Source organism: Cnephaeus nilssonii (genome assembly GCF_951640355.1).
Source record: "Cnephaeus nilssonii genome assembly, chromosome: 22".
Classification (NCBI taxonomy): domain Eukaryota; kingdom Metazoa; phylum Chordata; class Mammalia; order Chiroptera; family Vespertilionidae; genus Cnephaeus; species Cnephaeus nilssonii.
The window spans coordinates 8,021,952-8,048,383 of record NC_137093.1 but is presented as its reverse complement, the minus strand read 5'-3'; the positions used below and the strand labels follow the sequence as shown (position 1 = coordinate 8,048,383).

General features: G+C 50.7%; 1 long non-coding RNA gene across 1 annotated transcript in view; it reads right to left on the bottom strand.

Annotated features, from left to right (window-relative positions):
• Nucleotides 1-422: 422 nt before the first annotated feature.
• The window catches only part of LOC307093916, a 107,702-nt gene continuing 81,692 nt past the window's right edge, over nt 423-26,432 (bottom strand). Inside the window, exons 3-4 of the long non-coding RNA XR_013813014.1 lie at nt 10,106-10,218; nt 423-488 (exon numbers count right to left, since the gene is read on the bottom strand). This is a non-coding gene — a long non-coding RNA (uncharacterized lncRNA). The remainder of the gene's footprint in view (nt 489-10,105; nt 10,219-26,432) is intronic.

Sequence of the window (26,432 nt, the reverse complement as noted above, 5' to 3'; positions counted from 1 at the left end):
AGTTCCCAGCAGGGAGGAGCTGAGGCGCCACTGTTCAAATCTGGAAACTGAGGCACAGGGAGGGTAAGCAAGCCTTGGTGCTCCCCGGCCTCGCAGCCAGGCCTGCCCAGCACCAAACGCTTCCTTCTTGAGCACTGCCCCACACGGCCTTGGGAAAGCTTAACTCTGGTTTCTCCATATTACAAAACGCGGAGCCTCCCCGAGAAGGACAGAACGCGGCGAACAGTGTGAATACTGTACTCACCTTGGGTACTTCCGCCGTCTGCTGTGGACAGAAAGGAAAGCGTGTGTGCCTGAAGACACGCTATGCATGCCTGTGTGTGCGAAGGCACACGTGTGTCCTGCTGCTGCGCACCCTCCCCATAGTTCTCAGAGGCAGGTGACCGTTGGCTGCAGAATTCAAAGCAAAGAGCAGCTCTTACCTTTGCGAACGCTTCTGTCGAGCCCGGAGGTCTCCTGGTTGGAGGGTCAGGGAATCAGGACACGAGCTGCAGAAACAGGGCAGAGGAGGACAAGTGAATAAACACACCATCTGGAGGTGAGGGCGTGGCTGACAGGGACCTCGTGTGGTGGGTGCACTGATCAATGTTTGCTGAATTCTCTCTTTTTTTAATCCTCACTGGAGAGTATTTTTCCATTGATTTTTTAGGGAGATTGGAAGAGAGAGGGAAAGACAGAGAGAAACATGGATGTGAAAGAAACACATCGATAGCTTGTCTCCTGCACGAGCCACGACCAGGGCCTGGGCTGGGGAGGAGTCTTCAATCGATGTACGTGCCCTTGATCGGAATCGAACCCGGGACCCTTCGGTCTGCAGGCCGACGCTCTATCCACTGAGCCAAACCGGCCAGGGCCATCAATGTTTGCTGAATTCTTACACCAGATGCCACCCTGAGTGCACATGAACTTGACCTCTATGCTATGCTCCTCTCTTTCCCTGAGGATCCTTCAGGAAGGGTGAGGGCAGCATACAGGTCACCAGTGGGCCCTTGTCAAATGCAGATTCTAATTCACTAGGTGGGAGGGAACCCAAGGTTCTGCATTTGTAAAGGCTCCCAGGTGAGGTGCAGCAGCCAGTCTGCAGGTCACCCTTGGAGTGTGAAGGGACTAGGTTATGCTGCAGTAACAAACATCCCCCAAATCTCAAGCCGTGAAAACAATGAGGGCTTCTTTCTTTTTTTAAAGGGTAAAATCTTTTCTCTTTTTTTTTTTAAAGATTTGTTGATTTTATTTTATTTTTTTGAGAGAGAGAGAGAGAGAGAGAGAGAGGAAGGGAAAGGGAGAGAAAGAAACATTGATGTGAGAGGGAAACACTGACTGACTGCCTCCTGCACGTTCCCCCACCAGGAATTGAGCCTGTAACCCGGGCATGGGCTCTGACCAGGAATCAAACCAGCAACCTTTCAGTGCCCAGAACAAAGCCCAATCAACTGGGCCACACCACCACATCAGCCAGGGCAAGGGCTCCTTTCTTATTCGCACCGCAGATTCGTCATGGGCTTGCTGAGGGCTCTGCTCCTTGTCCTCCTCACTTTAAGAACTAAGATATTGGAGGAGCTATCACCAGGATACTGATGCCCACAGAGCAGAGGAAAAAGATCTTGGGGCTGGGGTGTCTCATACCAGATATTAAGTGCTCCAGTGAGAAAGTGACACCTGTCACTTCCATTTGCAGCTCATTGGCTAGAATGAGTCACATGATCCCACCCAATCACAAGGAAGGCAGGATCACCTAGCACGCTGGGCAAAGGGAGTCAGCCAGGAATGTTCAGTAAGCACCAGTAACACTATCAAAACCGCCTGCAAAATCATCTGTCAAGTGTCTAACCGGCGTATCTTAAGCAGTCAGCACTGAGTGAGGTCCTGCAGGGATATCCCACAATATAAAGGAAAATATGTGAATGATGGTTCATGTTTGCACACACACACACACACAAAAGCACATCAAATTTTTACAACTTTAAAATTCACAGTGATTACAAATGAGGTTTTTTTTTATTTATGCAAAATATGAATTGATTGCACAAGACTTTCCTAAGTGAAATTTGCATAAGCCGGGAGTGTGAGAGTGCCGAACGTTATAAATACAGATCATTTTGTACGCACAGTCCACTCCTCTTTTTCTCTTATCAACGGATGCTAGCAGTTTTCTATATCTTGGGTTTTACAGACTGCGTCATTTTCTCAGATCTAACCAATCAGTTTTGGTGAATATTTAGTTTGGTTCCAACTTTTTTTTTTGCTATTATTTTTAACAGTACAATGAGTAAGCTGGTAGCTAATATTTCTGCATATTCATATTTATGCCTTGAGAAGAAAATTCCTAGAAGTGGAATTGCTCAAAGAATATGAGGACTTACAGGATTTCTATGCAGAGTGCCAAATGCCATGAGAAAGCTGTACAAATTCCGAATCCCACCAACATTATAGCAACATTATAGGAATGTCCATTTCATCAGACCCTCACAAGAATATGAATTGATTGATGCCAGATTGATTTTAATTGCAAAATTGAGAATGAAATGTGTTATTTCAATTATAGCTTGGGTTTCTTTGCTAACTAATGTATGTGAATTATGTTTTTTTTAAAATATTCATTAGTGACTTTTTTTATTCTCAGTAATTTATTAGCCCACGTCCTACTTCATTTTATTTTCCTTTTGTGTTTTCGAGCTTCGCTTATTCCATAGCTACTTTATGTAAAAGACTTACCCCTTTGACACACACGCAGCTACAATTCTTCCTGATGTGTCTCTCTTCTGGAAGTTGTCTTTTCAAGACAAACAAATGTGATTGAGGGAGGGCTGGGTCGCTGCTAGCGCTATGGAACAACTTGACAATATGTATCAAAACCTTTGAAAACTTCTTGTCTAAGCAATTCCACTTTAGGAATTTTTCCTAAGGAGATCCACGCGGATGGAGAACATTATCTAGGTGCCTGCTTATTCTTTGTAGTGTTGCGAATACTAGCAAAACGAGACATTTACTTTTTCAGTGAGACTCACCCCTTCTTTCTTCCTCTGTATTTCTCTTTTGTTATTTTTATAAATGTCAAGTCTCAGCTGCTGTATTCAGAGAGTCAAAGATGCCATTTTAATATACAGCATGTCCCCCAAAATATATACACACTTTAACAGCTGATAGCTCAATTTTTAAAATGAAATGTATTTTAATAAATACTGCCTTTACAATTATTCAGTGTGTGTATATATTTTTGGGACACCCTATATTTTGGATTTCCTTAATTAAAAATGAATATGTAGATAAATAGGTAAATAGAGAGATGGGTAGGTAGATGATAGAGGACAGATTAATGGATGGATAGATGGATAGACAGACAGATAGATAATAGAGATAATAGTGATGAGGGCTGATGGATAGACAGATGACATGGAGATAATAGTGACGATAGATGGGTGATTGATGTACACACAGATACATAGGTAGATGGATGATACAGAGGCAGATGAAATTTTGACCCACTGGTCAGCTACAGTCAGTGTGCAGCAGAGTCACATGCAGAGCGTCCGTAGCTTACACAGTCTGGGCTCCTCCCCAAGGGATGGGATGTTCAGTTGGGCTGGGTGGGGCCCAGACGTAGGGGAAAGAGTATGAGCAGTGAAACTAGTAACAGAAGCCAAGAATCAGAGGGGAAAAACAGGGGGGAGCAGGGCGCTGAGTCAGCACTGGGTGGTTAGCTGGAGTGTAGAGTTAGCCGGTTCCTGCCAAGTCTACAATAGAGGCTGCGCTCTCAGCACGGCCCGGGGCCTGACCATCGGGCCTGGAGCGCGCCTCCGGCTCACCTCGCCCCACGCTCCCCAGCTCAGTTCACTAATGCCCAGGCCTGTGTTTCTGTTCCCACAACATGCCAGGCGGGCCCCTCCCTGGGACCTTTGCTCTCACTGTCCCCCCAGCCTGGACGCTCCTTATTTAAAGTCCCATCCTCAGAGGGTCCTCCCGCTTCTCTGCTCCAAAGCTCCGCCAGGCTCCCGTAACCAGGTGTGCCCAGGGCTACACCTTTGGGCTCTCCTCCTCATCGTCAATAAAGATCCGACTTCACTTTTAAGCAAATAAGAAGGTAGCATTTATTCAATGAGGGCCTACAATGTTCCAGGTTCCGTGAAGGGCAATGGAGAGGAAGGACAGAGACGCCCCCTCCCAGGATCTCTCAGGCGTCCCCTGTTCACCGCATGCTCCCTACTGCCACTCTGAGCTTGCCTCTCTCAGCTCTCTCATGTGACCCCTGCTGGCATCTGAGAGTCTAATTCGTGTTGTTGAAATTGTACAAGAGTTTGGGGCAGGTTTTAAGCAGGGGAGTGACGGGTCCCTTTTGCTATGGATAGGGGAGACAGAAATGTGCCTGCCACCCCATAGTCAAATAAGGGGAGGTCTTCGTCACTCACTGTTTGGGAGCACCTGCTGGGTCAGGTCCCTGGTCCAATGGATCATCCCGGTCCAGGTGCCCTGGCAGGGTCAGGCAATGACTGGGGATGTCCCAGCGGGTTCCTTTCCTCACTGTGAGGATTTGGGGGGAGCCTTCCTGAGAGCAGGTGGGAACCAGGTAGGAGCTAAGGAGTCTGTGTGGAGTAAACATGTTCCAGGAAGAAGAAACACAGAGTGCAGAGCCTGGGAGTGGACCACAGGGCAGGTGGAGGAATGGTGGGAAGTTCGGGAGGAGCTGCGGGAAGTGCGGGAGGAGCTGCGGGAGGAGCTGCGGGAAGTGCGGGAGGAGCAGTGGGAAGTGCGGGAGGAGCGGTGGGAAGCGCGGGAGGAGCTGCGGGAAGTGCGGGAGGAGCTGCGGGAGGAGCTGCGGGAAGTGCGGGAGGAGCAGTGGGAAGTGCGGGAGGAGCGGTGGGAAGCGCGGGAGGAGCTGCGGGAAGTGCGGGAGGAGCTGCGGGAGGAGCTGCGGGAAGTGCGGGAGGAGCTGCGGGAAGTGCGGGAGGAGCGGCGGGAAGTGCGGGAGGAGCGGTGGGAAGTGCGGGAGGAGCTGTGGGAAGCGCGGGAGGAGCTGTGGGAAGTGCGGGAGGAGCTGCGGGAGGAGCTGCGGGAAGTGCGGGAGGAGCTGCGGGAGGAGCTGCGGGAAGCGCGGGAGGAGCTGTGGGAAGTGCGGGAGGAGCTGTGGGAAGTGCGGGAGGAGCTGTGGGAAGCGCGGGAGGAGCTGCGGGAGGAGCTGCGGGAAGTGCGGGAGGAGCTGCGGGAAGCGCGGGAGGAGCTGTGGGAAGTGCGGGAGGAGCTGCGGGAAGTGCGGGAGGAGCTGCGGGAAGCGCGGGAGGAGCTGTGGGAAGTGCTGCGGGAAGCGCGGGAGGAGCTGCGGGAAGCGCGGGAGGAGCTGCGGGAAGCGCGGGAGGAGCTGCGGGAAGCGGGGGAGGAGCCGCGGGAAGCGCGGGAGGAGCTGCGGGAAGTGTGGGAAGAGCTGTGGGAAGTGCGGGAGGAGCTGTGGGAAGTTCGGGATAGAGGGCAGGGGTATAAGAATGATGTGTGGGGGGTAAGCAAGGGCTAGGGGCTTCCGCCTGCTGGGCCAGAGGCCAGATGCAACCCACGCATGTGTATTTTTTTATGCACGCAATGCTTAAGACCATCCTGAGAATGCTTAACATTTAAAAAGTGGCAGATTTCACATACAAATAAACCCTTCCGACTTCTCTTTAAAACAGGGGCAGTCTGACCAGGCCGGACCCACATTTGCACGTGTCCACTGTCAGCTGGGGCCCAGTAGCTCCTGTTTCTCCTGTTGGCCGCAGTCCCCGCCCCTCCCTGTTGCTTCCTACTTCACCCATGTATGTTTCCTGCCTGGCTCCTGCACACATCTGTGCTTCTGATACTTGTCAGGATGGAAAAATCAGCAGAGGCCAGATTCTCTAGACCCGTGAAGGCCGGGGAAGGACTAAGGCCTTCATCCTTAAAGACAACTAAGATCTAGTGACACTTTTGAAAGAGGGGAGTGCTCAGATTGTTGTGATTTGAAAACCCACTCTCTAGTGCACACATATGTTCACCAAAAGACACGCCCTGTGCTGTTCATGGCAGTAGCAGTGGAAACCACCCGAAGGCCCCCTGACAGAGAGATAACTGGCACAGTCACAATCGCGGCACATAAACCCTAGGCAGCGATTGTGAAGCATGATCCCCCACTCCCCACACTAGCGTGGGGGAAATAATAACAAAATAGATAACGAACAAAAATAATATTGAGTGAACGAAGTGGATGCCAAAGAGTGCAGATGTTACTAGTAAAAGTCCATTTCGGTGAAGTACAGAAAGCTGAAATGAATTTGTGGTGTTAGAAGTCCAGAGTCCAGCAGGCCTGGCGTACGGGAAGGGGACCCACGGTGACTGATAACGTGCTGTGGCTCACGGTGCTGGTTACACCATGTATTCAGTTTGTGACAACTCATCAAGCTGGACCGTCAGGACCCGTGCCCTTTCCCGGCTGTGTACTACAGTAAAAATCAAAACCCCAAACCCTAACCATTTCTGACCATGATGGAGGTGCCAGTAGCTGGTAGCTGGCCCAGGGCAGTGGTTATCAATTTTAAAATGTGTGGAGTTGCTCAGCCGGTGTGGCTCAGTGGTTGAGCATTGACTTATGTGTGAACCAGAAGGTCACGGTTTGATTCCCAGTCAGGGCACAGGCCCGGGATGCGGGCTCCATCCCCAGTGTGGGGCGTGCAGGAGGCAGCCGATCCATGATTCTCTCTCATCATAGATGTTTCTCTCTCTCTCTCCCCCTCTCCCTTCTTCTCTGAATTTAATAAAAATATATTTACAAAAATAAATAAAATGCATGGAGATAAGAGATGCTAAAGAAGAAATAAAACCTTAAAGACTTGGATCTGCAGAGATAAAGGGGGGATAGCTTTGGGGGGAGGGGAGACCCAGCCCAAGAACAAACAGGCGAGCAGCAGATCCAGGCATGTCCAGAAGAAAAGGAAGACCCTCTCATCTCAGCCTGGATGAGAAGCGGAGTGGGCACGGTCGCGAGCCACACAGATACACCCCGGCAACGAGACAGCCTTTCAAGGGGGCTCAAAGGAAAAAGAAAGGCAAGATCTGCCGATGAAACATTTATTTGCCTAAAAAATATCGCGCGATTAAAAGACACGTGTAATGGGAACGGATCTGGGCCGTGAAAACGCGTCCTCCATAAATTTCCTTGCGGGGCGGCTCAGCATCCCTGCCTCCCAGGACCATCTGCTTCCTCCTCTCCTCTCCGACCCCACCAGTATCTTTATCAAATTCTTGTTGAAACCCTGGAAAGGAAAACTATTTCCAGCAGTAAAAGCTTTAACTTGTCGCCTCGTGTTCCTCTCGGATTGCTACAGCGGGGAGGCCTGGAGAATATGTTTCCAATATTCTCCCATCTCTCGCTCTTCACGGCGAGCCCTCTTCCACCCCGAGGAGGTTCTGACCCCTGGCGTCTCCAGGGGGAGCGGGGTTTGGAGTGGGGTCAGGCTTGTCAGAGAGAGAGAGGCCAACATCCCTGCTGCTTTAATACATTTAACCTGGAAGAGAAACGGCTCCGGCCCAGATTAGATTACGGGGTTGGTGGAGGTGGCCTAACAAATGGCGGCATGTGGGGCTGAGCTAATCTCTGTTGACACGTCTCTAATGCAAGACCCGTGTTGAAGGCAGCGGGTCCCGTCTGCAGCCCTGACGGCCCAAGGGGGAGGGGAGGCCCAGGGGAAGCCATTGGGATGCTTGTCTCTTTCAATCCCGGGCGCGGCGTGTGCACGTCATTATTTAAAGGTCTCCTGGTACCAGCTAAATGTCCTTGCTTCCTGTGGGCGATGGGGTGGATTTCACCTTTTTTTTTTTTTTTTTCATAGCCATCGATTTCTCTAAAATGCTCCCCAGTTCACCTCCGTGGAAGCGGGTGAACGATAACATTCATTCATTCAACAAACTTGGACTGGTTCCGTCCCCAGGCCTGGGGGCAGCAGGAGCCGGTTTTAATTCTCTGTGCGTGCGAGCCAAACAGATAAATAAGGGTGCGCGTCCTGTTCTACCACTCTTAACCGTGGGACACCAGACAGACTGACCCCCCTCCCCCCCCCCGCCCCCCGCCAAGCCTCAGCTCCCTCACCCGCTGCTTCTTTGGTCCTTACTCCAGGGCCCATCATCCTAGCTAAACATATAATTTACATTTTAACAAAAGTATTAATATCCTGGAAATATAAGTTGCCAGACTGAATGAAAAAACAGAAGGCTAGAACAGAACAAGTGTCATGAGAACAATGTTCCAGGGAAGATTCCAAGGCCAATCTGAACAGTCAGTTTTCAACGAGGAGGAAACAGGCCATCCCAATGCATGTGATTTGCCCCAGGACCCAGGCGAAGGCGAAGGTGAAGTGCAGCTTACTTCACTGTCTGAAGCCAGCATCCCTCTGATAACAGTAACATATGACCAAACTGGCACCAAAAGCAAAGCTACAGATTAACCTCATCCAGAATCACCAATGCCCAAACCCTCACTAACTAATCTAAACAGCACATTAGAAGAATGATCTGCGGTGTCAAGGATGGCTTATGCTAGGAATAGAGTATTAAGTGGTTTGTCTAGTAGTCAAAGTAGAAATGTATAATCACCTCAACAGATTCATAAAAGGCATTTAAAACACAATACCATCCATTCACCAAAAACCCTTGCAGAAAACTTGGGATAGAAAAATTGCTGGGTTTTTGTTTTTGTTTTTGAACATTCTAATGATTATCTATCTCAAAACCACAGCCAGGGTAATAGGTAATGGTGACTTACTGCAAGTATTTTTATGAGACTCAAAATAAGACAATGATGGTCACTATCACCATTAACATTTAACATTTTTCCTGGAAGGCTTCAGCAACATAAGAATTCATAAAACAGAAACAAATGGTCACGAAAAGGGGGAAAATGTCATTGCAGATGATACACTAGCCTACTTGGAAAACACCACGGAAACCATTGAAAAATGTCAAAACCCAATTAAGAGTCCAGTTATGTCGCCAGGATACCAAAGAAAACATTCACAAATCAATCGCTTCTTCAACAGCAACGAATAGCAGATAGAGAAACAAAAAGGATCCTGCCAAAATAGCAACAATTTTCACAAAATGCCTAGGGGAATAAACACAATACAAAAAGTGTAATACCCATATGCAGAAAACTGCTAAACATTCCTAAGGGGCATTTAAGGAGATTGAATTAAATGAAGAGATTCAACAGTGTAGAGACGTGTTTCCTCCAGGTTGCTGAAGATGCAATGGAATTCTACAACAAAATAACAGTGATTATTTTTGTGAAATGCAAATTAGGGAAGGGAGTGTGCCCAAGTAGTTGGTTTTCAAGTTCACTGAGATGACTAAATGCATGAGATCAGCCAATGATTTTTTTCGAAAGGTGAAAGTGTTTGTCTTTTCAGATAACAATGTTATCTCACTACAATACTCAAACTGGGCGACTTGGCAGAGGAGTGAACAGAATGTGCTTGAAGGAACGGAAGTGTGAGCGCAGCAATAGGCCTTATTCAAGGATCTGTGCAGGGATGGGGACCGTCCGGCCCACAGGCTATATAAGGCCTGTGAAATCATTTGGTCTGGCCCCTGAGGGCTTCTCCCCTCCCCTTGCTCCTAAGGGGCGACTGGGGCAGCAGCCACTGCTCGCACCCGCTGACAGCACTGGCCCTGCTCGCATCCACTGCCGGCGCCAGACCCAATCGCTCTGCGCCATCAGTGGGTATAGGCGGGGCGCATGGGGCTGCTGGCAGACAGGGGACCCGGGTCCGTGGTGGGAGGGGCCGGGAGGAGGCATAGAGGATGGACTGAGACCCACCCTTGTGCCCACCACAGCCTCATGGCCCACAGTTCCTTTCAAGGTTCATGAATTCGTGCACTGGGCCCCTAGTTATTTAATATTTATTATTACTACTTCTAACTGAATTTCTGTACCTAACAAACTGATTTTCCTGCTGAGCTGATTTCTCTGTTGTCTTGTAAACAACCTAAGATGCCTGGTGGCAGGCAATAGAGACTAAAATTTCTTAGGGCTGCCCCTCTCTCTCCAATTGGCTTCCCATTTCTTAAAGCCTAGATTTCACCAGGCCATGTAAAGAAGTTTTCAAGTACTTACCAGCTTGGGTCTCCCGTGTGCTCAGTCAAGAATTAGCCCGCATACTGGAGCAAGGACACCCTTGGGCGACGAGACCGCATTCTGGACTGGAGACTTCATGTAACAAGTTCTGTCTGAAAATGAGAAGCAAGACAACATTAACTGGTGGATCAGATGCCCATAACCATCATTCCCCCGCCCCATCCTTCCTGATCCTCATCTTGGCTAAAGACATGATCTGATCTTCAGTGTAGAGGCCTGTGTTTCCACACCCCCAGTCCTGAGAGAGACACAAGTGGTGACTTCCTTCCCAAGCTTTTGGTCACTTGTACAGTAGACTCTCAGGCAATGTGGAGGGTAGGGGTGCTGACCCCTTGCACATTTGAAAATCTGTTTATAACTTGTTTTTTTTTAATTTTCACTAGAGGATTTTTTTTCATTGATTTTTTTTTAGAGAGAGTGGAAGGGAGGGGGAGAGTCAGAGAGAACGAGAGAAACATTGATGTGCGAGAGACACATTGATTGGTTGCCTCCCACAAGCACCCAGACCAGGACAGGGATCGAGCCTGCAACCCAGGTACGTGCCCTTGACTGGAATCAAACCCGAGATCCTTTAGTCTGAGGGCTGATGCTCCAACCACTGAGCCAAACCAGCGAGGGCCTCTGTTTATAAATTTTGACTCCCCCCAGAACTTAACTACTAATGGCCTACTGGTGATTGGAAGCCTTACCAAGAACATAAACAGTCAACTCACACATGTTTTGTAGGTCACATCTATCTATAATAATAAAAGCATAACATGCTAATTAGACTGGACATCCTTCCAGACGTCCTTCCAGATAAAGCCAGGGCTGCGAGGGAAGCAGGCACCAGGGGAAAGAAGGCCTACTCTTGCATGCATTTCGTGCATCGGGCCTCTAGTATACTATATACTGTATTCTTGTAATAGAGCAAACTAGAGAGGAAGAAATGCTGTACAGGAAATTATAAGGAAGAGAAAATACATTTTCACTACTGTACGTATTTATTGAAAAATATCCATGGATAAGAGGACCTGCGGTTGAACCCCATGCTGTTTAAGGACCACTTGTCCTCTCCAGTGACGCAAGCAGTCACTGTCTTGGTCACGGGGAAGGACGTAAAGGGCGGTGGCTTCGGTGAAGTGTTGGTGCTGGCTCAGCCGTGGGACCCTCCTCCCGGAAATCTATGTCCTGGGCACCATGATCAGTTTCCAGCTGTCTGTAAAGCCATTCCCAGAGCAGAATATCTTAGGACGGAGAAAAATGTTTCACTCCCAATTCGTCTATTTACCACTCATTGCCTCAGGAAGACAAATGGAGAGGCACTTTCTGAGATGCCATAGGATTTCTGGGAAAAAGTGGGGCGAACCATCCCAGGAAAGGGCTTCATGGTGTTCTTGCCTCCAAGGAACAGCTTTATTAGTGCTTCTCCCCTCCGAGAAAATGCTCCCGGGGGACTGGATTCCAGGTGGTAAAAAGTCCAAGTGGCCGAAATTAGCTCGAGGTCTTGGCGCAGTGGTTGGGGAGGAGGGAAAAGATCAAGAGCAGCCCCGAGACACCGCCCCCCGCCCCCCGCACCCACCCAGAGGCCCAGGCCACTCCCAACTCACACTCCAGGCTCATGCCAATGTGCAGCCCTCTGCGCAGCCAAGGACCGAGATGCCTGGTCATTTCTCAGAGAGAAAGAGGCAGCCAGCCTGGAGGAAGCAGGCCGACCCCAGGGAAGCGTGCACACGCGGGGGCATTTATGGAGTGCCTGCGCCGGGGGGCAGGGATGGCCACCTGGGAGAGGCCACTTGCCTGTGTGAGATGCTGTCTGCAGCCACTCCTCGCAATCTCTCAGTGAGGCACCCCCTCATTTCCTCCTGTGACAGATGTAACCCAGAAGTCGGCTGGCCCCACAGGGTGCCCCTGTCTGAACTGATGTCAGCATTGACGCAGAACACAGCCCCTTTCAACCAACGCACGTGAGCTGCCGAGCTTTTCCTGGAGATTCCACAGGGCAACAGACTCCACTGCCTAAAACTTCCCACCGGGCCAGTGCCCTCTCCCAAGGTGGCCTGTCCCTGCCCTTCCGTCGGCGGAAGGTCATCTTTTGCCCACGTGGTTCCTAGCTCCCTTCCTCCCTCCTGCCTTTCTGGTGATGGAGCCTCGGATGCCCCCTGCTTCTGTATGAGGGAGTACACTTCATCTTCTCACATTCTTACTTGTCATCTGACTTTATCCCACTCCTGTGATGGGGTAGGGCCGCCTGGACACAGTTAACCCAGAGCTGAGCAGAAGACCCCTTCATTTCAGCCGTGGGTGTGCTACGCGCTAAGGGAAGGACTTTCATAAGCCGCTTCCTCTCCGTGTGAGCAGGACGTGAGCAAGGACCGGCCAACACATATGGGATACTGTTTGAGAGTCAGTGAAGGGCTGTTTGTTAAAAATGGCAGACAGACTCCCACGGTCCCCTCCCCACCTCCAACAAGGGGACCTGGTTGTTGATGTCCACATGAGCCCATGGTCATTCCACAGCTGATTCGAGTGGGTGCATTGGATACTCTGTCTTTGGGATTTGGGATGGAACACGGAGGGGCTGGCCGCCTCTGCTGGTTGGTTACATAGAGCAGATAAAGACGTGAGCGCGGTGGGTCAGCCACGTTGAGCCATGTGAACATGGACCGGCCAACATGTTGATCACAGGAGCGGAGAGGAGAATAAAGAAGATGTGAGGAGTCCTAGCCGGTTGCTCAGTGGTTAGAGCACCATCCCTTGGACTAAAGGGTCACAGGTTCAATTCTGGTCAAGGGCATGTACCTGAGTTGCAGGTTCAGATCCCTGGCCCTGGGTCAGGGTGCCTATGGGGGCAACCAACCAATGTGTCTCCCTCCCTTCCATTCTCTCTAAAAATCAATGGAAAAAATATCCTCGGGTGAGAATTAACAAAAACAACCAAAAAAGATGTGAGGAGAGGATAGGACAGCACATGTGTGAGGAGGTGAGAGAGGGGGCGAGAGACAGGGGAAGGAGAGAGAATATGTGTGTGTGTGTGTGTGTGTGTGTGTGTGTGTACATAAAAGAAATCTCTGGAAAAATAAACACACCAAAATAACAAAAGTTACTCTGGCTGGTGAAATTATGCTTTCTATTCCCTTCTTCATATTCGTATTTCTCTGTATTGTCTGTGGTTTTAGTATTTTGTTTTTGTTTGTTGGCTTAGTTTTTTGGGTTGTGTGTTTTTGTTATTGTGTTGTTGTTTTTACAGCGGACACACATTAACTTTGCAATCAGCAAAATGATTAATCTATTTTCATTTTGGAGAAATTTTCTTGAAAAAGAATGCATCCCGGGACACTAGCATTTCCCCCGAATGCAGCCTGAGGGAGAGCTGGAACGGCGCTCGGGCCTCGGGAGTAACTGTCTCCAGACCCCACTAAATCCAATCTCCTCATTTGGGGCTATTTGCTTTCCGGACGGCAGGACTGTGATGGATCCCAGAGTCGGCATCCTGGCATCTCAATCAGCTGTGTTTAGATGCCGCGGTGACACAGATTATGACGTTTTGATGGGATTAGGACATAACTTCGCTTTAATCTATAAAGCCCTGTAAGCTTGGGATCTGATTACCCGCAATTCCTTCCCCGGCCCCAGCAATTAAGATTAGCCAGCATGCCCTGCTAATGGTCCCCATATTGAAAGCTCAGGAAATCAGAAATGGGTGGTTTTGCTTCTTTCCCTTCTGGTTCTGTTCCTCCCTTTCCTTTCTGAGAAGGCTCTGGCTCTCTCGAAGGCTCTGGTCTTCCAGTCAGAGAGCTGCCTGTTTCCCCGTCCTCGGCTTCCCCGAGAAGCCGTCTTTGGGATGCCCCCACCTCCTTGTTTACTCCCAGAAGGGCTGCTTTTGTTTAACTGAAAGAATGGGTTGTGCTGTTCTTGGTACCATCAATCCCAGCAGCAATTTTAGTGGATTCTTCAATCTGTGCAGACATGACAGCATGTAGACTTCCAAAGGCTCGAATGAAACCCCTTCGGCTTAAGGACATGGGGGTGGGGGGTGAGGGGGACATCACCACACTGGCTCTCGGTCACATTCCCCAGGGAGATCTGCTCCCAGAATCCTTCAGCTGTAGGAACGCGTGGTCTGTGGTCACAGCATTGTTAAATCCACTCATGCTTTTACTGCACTAAAATCCAGTTGCAGTACCAAAGCACCAACAAAGGTCGCTGGAAGGGACAGGTCTAACCCGCCATCCTTTCGATGATGTGAGAAGCAATAGGTAGAAGGGATCACTACACTGAATATTCGGGTTTGCCCTTCCCACTCAGATCTCCACCCTGACTCCCGCCCTGACAGGCTGACCTGCTGGGTCAGCATCAATAGACCCTCAGCCTTGCCCTCGCCGGTTTGGCTCAGTGGACAGAGTGTTGGCTCGAGGACTGAAGGGGCCGGGTTCGATTCCAGTCAAGGGCATGTACCTCGGTTGCAGGCTCCATCCCGGGCCCCAGTCGGGGTATGAGCAGGAAGCAATCAATCCTTGTGTCTCTCTCATATTGCTGTTTCTCACTGTCTCTACCCCTCCCTTCCACTCTCTAAAAATCAATGGAGGGACATCTGTGATATTTTCAACAATAAAGATTAAAACAAAAACAGACACCCAGCCTTCAGAATTCCAGGTGGGCTGACCAATGGGAGGCATCCTCAAGACACATGAAGCGGGGAAAGCGAGAGGTCAGTGTTCATCCCCTCGGTTCTCTCATGCTGGCCCTGGGTTGGACAATGACTCACTTCCCCTACCGAGGCCACCTGATGTCTGGAAGTCCTTTCCTGCAGCTGTATCTCTCTTCACATTCTAGCAATTTCTGTCTCTCCACACGTCCATTCTGGGGCCTAGAGCAGATAACACTGCAGGCTATTGCCAACCTCAGTGTGCAAACACTAGCCTATTGGGTCCCTTTAAGCCTTGCCTACACTGTCACAAATGTTCCTTAGTTTCATTTCCTTTCATTCTGCCTGTCGGGCAAGCTTTCTCTCTGCTGCAGAGGCCCGGCCAATACCGGCGTCGTGGTTGACGGCCGGCTTTCTGGAGTAGGGGAACCTGCAAACCCAGAGGCGCCATCCCTTCCCTGGACCATGCGTTAGCAAGTGATTTCACTTCCCGGGGACATTAGTCGCCCCACCTATAAAATCAGCGCGCCAATAACACCCAACTCATGGGGTTACTGTGATTTCAGTCCATGTAAAGTGTGACAGGACGTATGGCGCATAGAAATCCCTCAATAAAAGTCAGTTTCCTTCCCAGACCCAACTCGGACTTCCTATTAGGCCTGGTGCCATGACTTTTAAGTTTTCTTTTTCCCTCCTCTGAACCAGTTCTTTTGTCAGTGCTGACATGATTATGACATGTTGGCACTGTTGCGTAGCACAGAATGAAAAATGAGGTGAAAAAGAAAGAGACTCAGCAGCCAGGGGATCACCGAGGACTGTCAACTGCCCTGTCACCTTTGCTCACCTTAGAACAAACCCAGGATCTGGTAAAATAGCAGTCACTCTTATTTGCAATACTGCCCCTCCAAAACCGGGCTCACCATTCCTCCCAGTGCTCCCACAACCCTCAATACATCGCCTTACTCAGCCTTTATTACAATGACTGAGGTGCCTATTTTTTTAAAAAATATATTTTATTGATTTTTTACAGAGAGGAAGGGCAAGGGATAGAGAGTTAGAAACATCGATGAGAAAGAAACATCGATCAGCTGCCTGTTGCGCACCCCCTACTGGGGATGTGCCCACAACCAAGGTACATATCCTTGACCGGAATCGAACCTGGGGCCTTTCAGTCTGCAGGTCGACGCTCTATCCACTGAGCCAAACCAGTTTTGGCAGGGGGTGCCTATTTTTGTTCCATCACTACACTTTAGGGTAAAGTGTGGCCAGGGATCTGTCCCATTCTGAATACACAGCATAGTTCCTGACATTCATGAAAATGCCCATTGAGTGTATTAAGAGAATGAATGAATGAATGAGGGTAAGAGAGACTATGAATCTCCTGAAGGATGGATGATATGGGAAGGCTTCACCAAAGAGATAGGACTTCACGTGGACCTTAAAGATGAACAGAGCTGACAAAAGGAAGAAAATAATTGAGACTATTCCAGGCAAAGGACCTACAAATGAGGGTGGGGAAGAAGCCCATAAGCTCTTCTGATGTGGGAATAAAGAGTTTGTATAATAGAGTGGAGAGTAATGGGGCTGGATATGGGATTATTAGTTAGGGCAATGCTAGTTGCTATAACAAATAAGTCTGTAAATCTCACTGGTTCAAACCAACAAAATCTATCCTTAGCTTCCATAAAGTCCCTAATAGGGATTACTAATCAGCAGACACCTCAGTTCCAAGGGGTGATTCTGAGACCAGGCTCCTTCCACCTGTGGCTCTCCCATCGACTAAGGTCACCCAGAAGTGAGAAGAGTCCATGTGGCTGCACTGCAGACTGCATATGGGTGACGTTTATGGGCCACATGGTAGACATCACTTCCACCTGTATCCTGCCGGGCATAACTAAGTCACATGACCCCACCTCTGCAGGGAAGCTGAGAAATGTAGTCTCAGTGGGTGACCAAGAGGAAGAGAAATAAATTTGAAGATGAGTTGGCCAGACTCGGGCCCAGATTGGTAAGTTGGGAAGAGATGCTAGACAGCCTTGGGCACCAGACTTAATTCTGGCTGTCACGTGGTTGGATCCCATGGAGTGAGTCCATTGCTCCTGCCTGAAAGGTGACGTTTCAGAAAACAGAAGGTGGTCTATGGAAACCTGACCACAAGTTGCAAGGCTGCCAGGAAAGGACTAGGAGGTTCTGGGGGGATTCTCAGCCCACAAAGGATGACCTTTCTTGTGCAAAACCTCAGCACCAGAAAGTGGCGTTCTCCTGACGCATGCGATGCTGATGTTCAGTAATTCTTGATCCACAAACAAACAAAAAACAACTCCAAGAAATCGACCTCTTCTCCTGCAGTGCACCACACCAGCAAGGAACAGGACAGAAGGAGGAGGGAGAAAGTCTTGTTTTTAAAAGATACCCAGACTCGGTAGTATCGGGGTGACTCTGATTGCTTCCTCTCTGGATTAGGGGTCATCCTGGTTCCCCAGGCAAACAGGGACACCTTGGTCACCACAGTGCTGGCCTCCCAGAAACTCGGGGTCGATCCTAGCTCTGCCGCTTAGTAAACTTGTGACTTGGGGCAAGTCACACCATCTCTGTAAGCTTCTGTTCTATGATCATCACTACAGGGACATGAAATGGCCCGCCCCTCGGGGGGATGTGAGGCTTGAATGAGAGAAGTCATGAAAAGCACTTAGCACATGCCCGGTGCATAGACTGCACCCAGTCAACACTGAACGGGGCCCGCTCCCATGATTTACTTGCCAGTTGTTTCAAACAGAGCCCCTGAGAGGGTTGAGGCTCTTCCCGGGGGAAACTGAGGCAGAGCTCATGCCAAGGACAGGGAAGACTCGCTCTCCATCTGAGTCCCATGGGAAAGGCGGGTCAGGTGGTGCTCAGCTGCGGGGGCAGGCCAGGCTGCCTGGGGCTCTCAGCTGCTGGTGGCAGGGAGACTGGACGAGTGGGCTCCGAGGGTGAGCGAGGAAGGCAGCCCGCCCAGGAGTTTGATCCCCAAAGCTCGCCACCAAGCAAGAAAAGGCAGGGGGTGCGGGTGACGGGAGAAGACGGCCTGGAGGCGCGTTTTATTCCAGAGCTTTCAAAGTTCACCCTTGCCTCTTACAGGAACCGAACTTTAATAACCGGAGCCAGGGAGTGAAAGAGAAATAAACCAGACAAGCAAACCGCCCCCCCTTTAAACAGGTCACGTTGTGTTCAGAAATAGGCTTTGAAATTGTGCATGTGTAACCACAGCAGAGAGGGTTTGGGCCCCTCTGTTCCTGCCGGAGGCTGCGCTTGGAAAAAAGGAGACCAAATAAAAGGGAGGAAGAAAAGGGAGACGTTCAAGAGAAAGAAGGGACCAGGAGAGCGGACCAGGGGAGGACAGGAGAGGAAGGCAAGCCATGTTCCTGCACATACACAGGACACAGAAATGAGCTGGCCTGGGACCCCATCTCGGAGAAGTTTCTGAGGTTGCTGGGGAGGGTGAAGATGCACAGCTTGATCTCTTTGGAGCAGTGCTGGGAGCCTTCACTGTGTTATCATAGGTGATCCTTAGAACCAGGCTCTGATTTTAGAAATGAGGGCATGGATGCTCAGAGAGGTTAAGCAATGAACCAAGGACACACACAGCAGGTCAGAGTCAAGAGCTGGACCCCGGCTGGCATTTTTAATAATGTAGGAAATGTGCTCCCCCGCATGCTATAAAGGGGGAAGGGGTGCCAAGCGTAGAATGGGAATACCAAGGAGGAATAAGAATGGAACGTACCACCAGAGCAGACATCTCAGCCTCAGCACCGCTGCGACTGTGTCTGGGTAATGCTTTGTGGTGGGGCCGTCCTGGGCATTGAGTAGCATCCTGGGACTCTCCCCACTGGATTCCACTTATTGCAACCCCCACCCCCCGCCCCAATTATGACAACCAACCAAAAATGTCTCCAGACGCCGGCTGGGAGCCAAAGCACCTTCTGTTGAGAACCATGAACGCAGAGGAAGGTAGAAGATACAGTAATCACTAGGAACTGAGAGCCACAGAATGCACTGTGCAAGACATTCAATCTCCTTTAACCTCATTGAATATCTCACTTAGTCCCCCCAAGGACCGGATGCAGGAGACATCATCTACTTCCATTTTATCGGTGAGGGATCTAAGGCTCAGAGAGCTTAAGTCACAAGCCCACGTCCACACAGCTGGTAAGAGACGGAGGTAGGACTTGAACTCCAGCTGTCTCCTTTCCCCAACACTGTTCAGCGAGCGACACAAAAGGTGGGAAATGGGTGAATCAAAGGGAGAGACGGCATCACAACCCAGGTAGTAATAAAGATGCTGAACAGGCAGGGACAGGTCCACCATGTGGCTTGGAGGTGCCACGCCATCCACTTCACTGCAGCCCCCAAGTTCTCACCTCCTCCCTCTAATCCATCGCTTCCTGTGAGAGCGCCCAGCACGTGAGTCCACCCCGTCTCCCTCTCTCCCCCTCATATCTCATAAGGAGAGACAATATATTCCAAATGCTCGTTGATTTATGGGGCAAAGTCACTTCCCCTGACCAAGCATCTCTCTTCACAGGGACACATATGTTGGGGAGCATCCGTCCCAGAAACGACCCACATTCATTTTCTGCCAGGAGCCAATGGCCTAGGGAATTCAAGAAATGCCCCTAAATTACAGACGAATGGGGGCGGGGGGCTTCCTCCAGAAACCTTTTCCCAAGCCTGAGCCTCGCTATAAATCACCCTCCCAACATCACACACCACCGTAAACCACAGATGTGTGGGGGACAGCAAGGTGAGCATCTGCTCACAAGAGAAGACGCCAGGTTGACCAAGAACTTGGAAGGGGTGGCTGTTCGAGGAACTCGGCCTGACCTCCCCCGCGTGCCCCAGCCTTCAGCTTGGCATCTCATGGCCAATACCTTTGGAGCAGGAAGCCAATTTCTCCCAAGGGTTTGTGTGTGTGTGTGATCACCTCCCCCCTCCCCACCTTTCCACCCCCTGTAAAATAGCGTAGCATTTGTTCTTAATCTTTTAGGGGCTGAAGGTTCCCTTTGAAAATCTGATGAAAGCTACAGACTCCTCCCTTCATTAAAGAAATGATTGTTTACTCGTGCTAAAGGCTTCGAAAATGGTTAAGACTGGTTTATGGTGGTTTTTCTAGAAAGATAAAGGGCTTTTCCCCCCTGTCATATAAAAGAAAGAAACCCTTTTTTAAATGTATTGATTTTTTTGAACTTTTACTGACATATACATAAGAGAAGAGCGCACAAATCATAAGTGTTCGGCTTAATGTGTTTTCACAAACTGAGCAAACCGGTGTAACCTGTGCCCAGATGGAGACAGAGGAGCATTCGTGACGGCATCTGGAAGCTTCCTTATGTTCCCTCTGGCCTCCATCTCTCACCAAGTTAGCCAGCAGCCTGAATGAAAGTAGCTTGGATTTGTTTGCCTGGCTGTTCTTTTATTTAATTTTTTAATTTGAGAGAGAGAGAGAGAGAGAGAGAGAGAGAGAGAGAGAGAGTGAGAGAGAGAGTGTGTGTGTGTGTGTGTGTGTGTGTCATCGATTTGCTGTTCCACTTATTGATGCATTCATTGGTTGCTTCCTGACTGGGGATGGAACCCGCAACCTTGGTGCATCGAGACAACGCTCTAGCCAACTGAGCTGCCTGGCCAGGGTGCCTGGCTGTTCTTTGCACCAATGGACTCACATAGCATGGCTCGCGGCCTTGGCTTATCTCACTCAATATTCCATCAGTGAGCTTTACGTCCGGCACTGTGTGGTGTTGACATTCTTTTGTTCCCGTTAGCATATAGTTCTCCATGACATCAATAGACTGGAATTTATTTCCATCCTACTAGTGAGAGGCATTGGAGATGCCTTCTTTTTCCCAGAATCCTACTGAAACTCTGTTCTTGAGAGCTATCATTTCCACATTCCCTATCTCCAAGTGGGAGATTTCACTTTCCAACCTCTGACAGGGATGCATAATAATTTCTGATTGTAAAAAAGCCAATGATTCGGGGGGCAGGGGGGGGGGCAGGCGGGGCGGTCAAGCTGTGAACGTTCTTTGAGCTTTTGTCCTTTCTTCTCGCTCCCATCCCAACTCACTGGGCTCCACAGTTACTTCTTTGCTGGTCACTGCTCCAGACACCCCCCCTGCCTCTCCGCACAGATGTATGTAATGGACAGTGACACGCCTCTCGCTTTTGTCTTAACATGGGTGTAACTGCTGCGCCGTGTTGTTTTTTTTGCTTTGTCCATATGTCCTGGAGACCCTTCCATACATCATAACTTTAAACTGCTGAATCTCCTCCCATCACACAGACATGCCGTGATTTATGGAACCGTCTCCTGCTGACGGGCAGTTACACTGTCTCCAGTTTTCTGCTCTTGCAAAGAGGGCGGCCATGACCGCCTTTTTAGGCGCTTCTTTCTGAGCATTTGCGAGTATTTCTCGAGGAGAGAAATGGAGAGGTGGAATTGCTGGGTGCACGCATTTGCCCGTAAGTGGTTTTTATGAGGTCAGATGGACTGGCCACGCCACCATAAATTCTGGGTAGAGCTCGTAATACACATAGAGGCCTTTGGCAGAGTGATCAGAATTGACTTGCATTTTCAAAGACGAGCTGGACGCCTGGGTTTGGAGAGAAGCGCAGAGGAGTCTCTTGTAGACCCCATTTCGTGACCTCGCCACGGAGGGAAGAATGTGTGGTCTACCCCTGGCAGGGCTGGTTGGAAATGGGGTATCTGAGACTCAGGGGACAGCCCTTTGGGGACGACCATAATTCTGATAACAGAGCAACAAGCATTAGTTGAGCACCGACTATGTACCAAGCGCTATGCATGGATTGCCTTACTCCATTCTCACCCTACTCCAATGGGCTCAGTACTATCCTTGAGTCTCGTGTTACGGCTGGACACATTGAGGCTCCGACAACGTCCTTGCCCAAAGTCCCACTTAACAAACTGCTGGGAGATCTGACCACGGAGCGAGCCTGGCGTGGCTTTTGCCAACAGAAAGCTCCCTGACTACTGGTGGAAACAGAACGAACCAGCAGGCAGTCACAGTTCAGTCACGTGTAGCTGAGTGTTGGCGTCCACGCAGTGTGTTCCACAGACTATCCACACAGGCTGGGAAAGAGAGACAACTCGGAGAAAAGGGGACCTAACATGGGAGATAAAACCTCTCTGGCCCCTCGCCAGGAAAAGATGACTCATTAAGCAGGTTAGCAATAACAGCTCGTTGCCCGGCCAGTGTGGTTCAGTGGTTGAGTGTCGACCTATGAACCAGGAGGTCACAGTTCGATTCCCGGTCAGGACACATGCCCAGGTTATGGGCTCTGATCCCCAGTGTGGGGCGTGCAGGAGGCAGCCAATCGATGATTCTCTCTCATCACTGATGCTTCCATCTCACTCTCCCTCTCCCTTCTTCTCTGAAATCAAGAAAAATATATTTGTATAAAAATTTAAAAAGACAGTAACAACAGCCCACAGCAGGAGTCCTTGCCATGCTAACCACCCGCCCCGTCAATCCTCACTACAGCTTGGGGAAACTGAGGCTCAGGGAGGAGAAGGGGCTTGCTCCAGGGCCACAATTAACACTGAGTGGGACTTGACATGGGGGCTCACTGCGGGGAAGAGAGCTCAGCCTTCCTGCCTTCAGACTCCCCGTCCCCCATCAAAAGCATTTCTGGGCCAGAGCGACCCATGTGCTGATGGTCCAGACGGCTGAGAGCACTTTGGTTCAGGCCCCAGCTCCCAGTCTCTTCACTTAACGATTAAAAATATCAAGTCACAGCCCACTGTCCCCGTGTCGGAGTGATGGAGCACAACTTTCTCCTTCGGGACTGATGTCTCCTGACGTTTTGATGCGGAAACAATTGATTATTACCCTTTTTTAAAAATGTTTTATTTATTTTCAAGCCTGCTGACACTGTCCATGCATTAGGGGCCTAATTCTGCAGAGGGCGGCCGGGGGCGGAAGATTAAACTATTCCAAATCGCACAGATGAAGGCGAGCTCGGCTTGGGTGCTCGGAGACTGGGGCGGGGGTGGGGGCACCCCTTCTTTTCATTCCCGCCCTTTGGAGACCTCCAAGACTAAACAGTTTAGGCCACATCTTGAAGAAAATTGCGTTATCCTTTTCACCTTTAAGTGGATTCAGGCGCAATCGGTTGACTCGGGAGCGTGTGGAGGTCAGCGCACGCACGCCAGGAGGGGTTTATGAGCAGGGGCGCAGAGGAGGGGGCGGGAGGAAAATGAAGGAAGATGTAAAAGCGAGGGCGGGCGGTCTGTGACCTCTAACATCTGGTGCCAAATAGGAGGCGGCAAGGGAAAGCCGCGGGGCCGGGGTGGGGAGGGCCCAGGGGGAGGAGGCTGCACTGGAGGAGGCTGGAACTGTGACAAACAAGGCAGCCCGGCCCTCTCAGATGTCACGGGAGGAAGAAGAGGGGGGTGGGAAGAGGAAGAGAGAGGGAGGAAGGGGTCAGGGCTCCGGTCCCCAGAGCCAGGGGACACTCAAATGCTTGCAGATGGAATGCGAAGGATCGTGGAGAGCAATGGTAGCTGGCTGCCTGGGAACACGGCACAGAGCACGCTGGCTCTGCTAACCCTGGGAAAGCCTTTGGTGGAAGGAGAACCGGCCAAGCTCCGGAGGCTGAGAGCATCCCACACCAGCCGCGTGGAGGGAGGGGTCGGGAAGGCAGGGATCTCTCCCGCCCCAAGTTGCCAGCCCCAGCTCCAGTGCCCCCCCCCTCAATGTGACCAAACCCGGCACAGTGGTAGCAGCAAAGGTCCCTCCTGCTCCGGCTCCGGCCAGCGTGAGAGCCATGCGTGCGCGGCGCCAGCGTGAAGCTGCATCACAGGAGGCGCACGTGTGCAGACTTTCCCTCCGCGTGTCGGTGCCAACAGCCGCGTCCATCCCCCCTCCCTCTGTCCTCCCAGCACCAGCGATGGAAGGCGTGCCCGCCCTCCGCTCGGTCGCCACGCCTCTTTCCTCCCTTCACCTTTCTGAGGAGGCCTTCAAAGGGGCCTCTCAGGTGCCGAGGAGCCCAAAGGCCGAACTTCCATGGACATCGGTGGGACCCCTTCCCCTGCAGGCCCGAGGGGGGGGTGGGCAGCTCACAATGGACGCAACACCGAGATGGTGAGGGTGGGTTCACCTCGGACTCGCTAGGCAGGGAGTGCAGGCGCGGGGCAGCCTGGACATCGAGGTAGGGAGATGCCCCTCTGTCACCCCCAGGCTCAGCACTGGACTTGTCTCTACGCTGGTCACCTCGTGCTCACAAGGTGGTGGCCACGGCTCCAGGTATCCTGACCTGGGCCAAAGGCACAGAGTGTGGGAGAGAGGGGAGGCCTTTGTCAGCAACACTTTCTCTTGTGATCCCAGCCTCCCTACAAGCCCCACTGGTTAGAATGGGGTCACACGCCTCCTCCACTGGTTCTTCTCCCTTGGTGTCCTCATCCCTCATCCACTCCAGCCCCCACGCCAGGTACAGCGGTCTATACCAGGAAACAATCACGCCCTTCCGGTTCCTCCTCCTCCCGCACCCACTCCCTCCCTGGCGTCCTGTCCTGTACACCCCTCTCTGACCCTCTGAAATCCCACGTTCGATGCGGGGCATACAGCAGGTACTCAGCCAAGGCCAAGCTTCACTTTGCTGCCTCTACAACACCACAGTCTGGGGCCAACTTAGTGAACTAGGAAATTCCCACTGGGAAAGCCACTGTGTGGACTCGAGCCATCACTGAAGAACAGATTAGCGGTTCAATGCCCGGGCATGGGAGGCTTAGAGCCCGCGCTGAAACGCCCGCTCCCTTCCGGCTTAGCTGCTGTGGCCTCGGGCCACCTGCTAAAACACCGGACCTCGGTTTCCCATCCTGGCTACTGTGCACGCTGCTGCCATGAACGAGGGATGTTCTCCGCGGCCTGCCCCCCGGTCACAGAGCACACCCGCTAGGAAAGCACAGGCTCATGGCTTCCACGGCAAAGTGCAGAGAGCTCGCTTCCGTCCTCACCGGCCCCGGGGCTCACGGGCTCCGTGACGGTGGCCGCTCCTATTGCTTTAGATGGAAATCAGGCAGGAGAGCTCCCGACAGCTCCGCGGATATTTATTTCTGGCCAGATCAAAGGTCCTGTCGGCAACCTGTCCTGACATCTTGATTCCTGTTTTTCTTAGCTAAATTTTTTTTCCGGATGGTGTTCACTCCAAATAAGCTACTAAGAGGCCCCTTGGGAGAGAGAGCGAGAGAGGGGAAGGGAGGGAAAGAGGGAGAGAGGGAAGGAGAGAGAGGAGGGCTCCAGGGGCAGACTTTAGTATGTCTTGCTATAAATAAGTGTGGGGAATTGTACAGGTCCCAACGGCCTGAGATCAGCCACTGCTCTCCACGGTGGGAAAAAGACAGGCTGGTGGTTATTTCTGGATTCCTAGTGGGATTCAAACAGCTCACAGGCACCACTAAGAACGGGGTTAAGCGCTGGCCGGGTTGCTCAGTGGTTAGAGCAGTGATGGGCAACCTTTTGAGCTTGGTGTGTCAAACTTTGCCAAAAAACTGAGCATAACTCGGGTAGTGTGTCACTTTGAGGAAAAAACATTATTTCGCGATATTTATAGTTTAAATAACACAAATATATAATTGTTATATATAATTGTATTTAATAAACCTCAGTGGCCGCGTGTCATCAGAAATGGCTACGCGTGTCAGTGCTGACACGCGTGTCATAGGTTCGCCATCATTGGGTTAGAGCGTCGACTCGCCACTGAAGCATCGTGGATTCGATTCCAGGCATGGGCAAGTATCCCGATTGTAGGCTCAATCCCCGGACCTAGTCAGGGCATGTGGGGGAGGCAACGAATTGATGTCTCTCTCTCACATCCATGTTTCTCTCTCTGTGTCTCTCCCCCTCCTCCCTCCCTTCCACTCTCTCTAAAAATCAATGGGAAAAATATCCTAGGGTGAGGATTAAAAAACAACAACTGGGTTAATGAAATATAACAGTGATCATGTATTAAGAGCGAGTATTACCTAGTGGTCAAACACACAAGCTCTGGAGTCAGGCATCATTTGAATGCTCGTTCCACTACTTCCTGTGTGACCTTGGGAAAGTGATCTCACCTCTGTTTCCACATCTGTAAAATGGGGACAGTAATAGCTCCCGCCTCTCTAAGTTCTGAGGGAAACCACGTGAGCTGATGAATGTAAAGTGCTTAGAATAGTCCCTGCAGCGGTCAGCCAGCACTAGTGTGTAGTAGTCCCTGAATGGGCTTTGGGCATGTAGCTATGGCATTTGATTCTAACAGCAGTCTCTGATGTAGATGTTACTGCATAGAGATGCCATTCATTTATAACTCATTCTACAAGAGAGAAATAAAGAGGATACAGACTTGAACAACGTGGCTACAGCCAGTAAGTACTAGTATCAGGGTCCCCCACCCCGCCCGGCCGGCTTGCCTAGTTGTTGACTGCCAAGACCCATGCTCTTTGCACCATGTCTCACCTGGCTAAGCAGGACCAGTTGTGCCGATAAGATGGACCAGCAAGATGCCCTCTGATTACTGAGGGCACACAGAGCTGGCTCACCTTGCCTGCTTAACTCGTAACGGAGTTACCCTAACCATGGAGATCAGGTGCTTTCAAGCATATCATGGCAACAGGACATGAATCACTCCCATGCCCTTCACCTCTCTTTG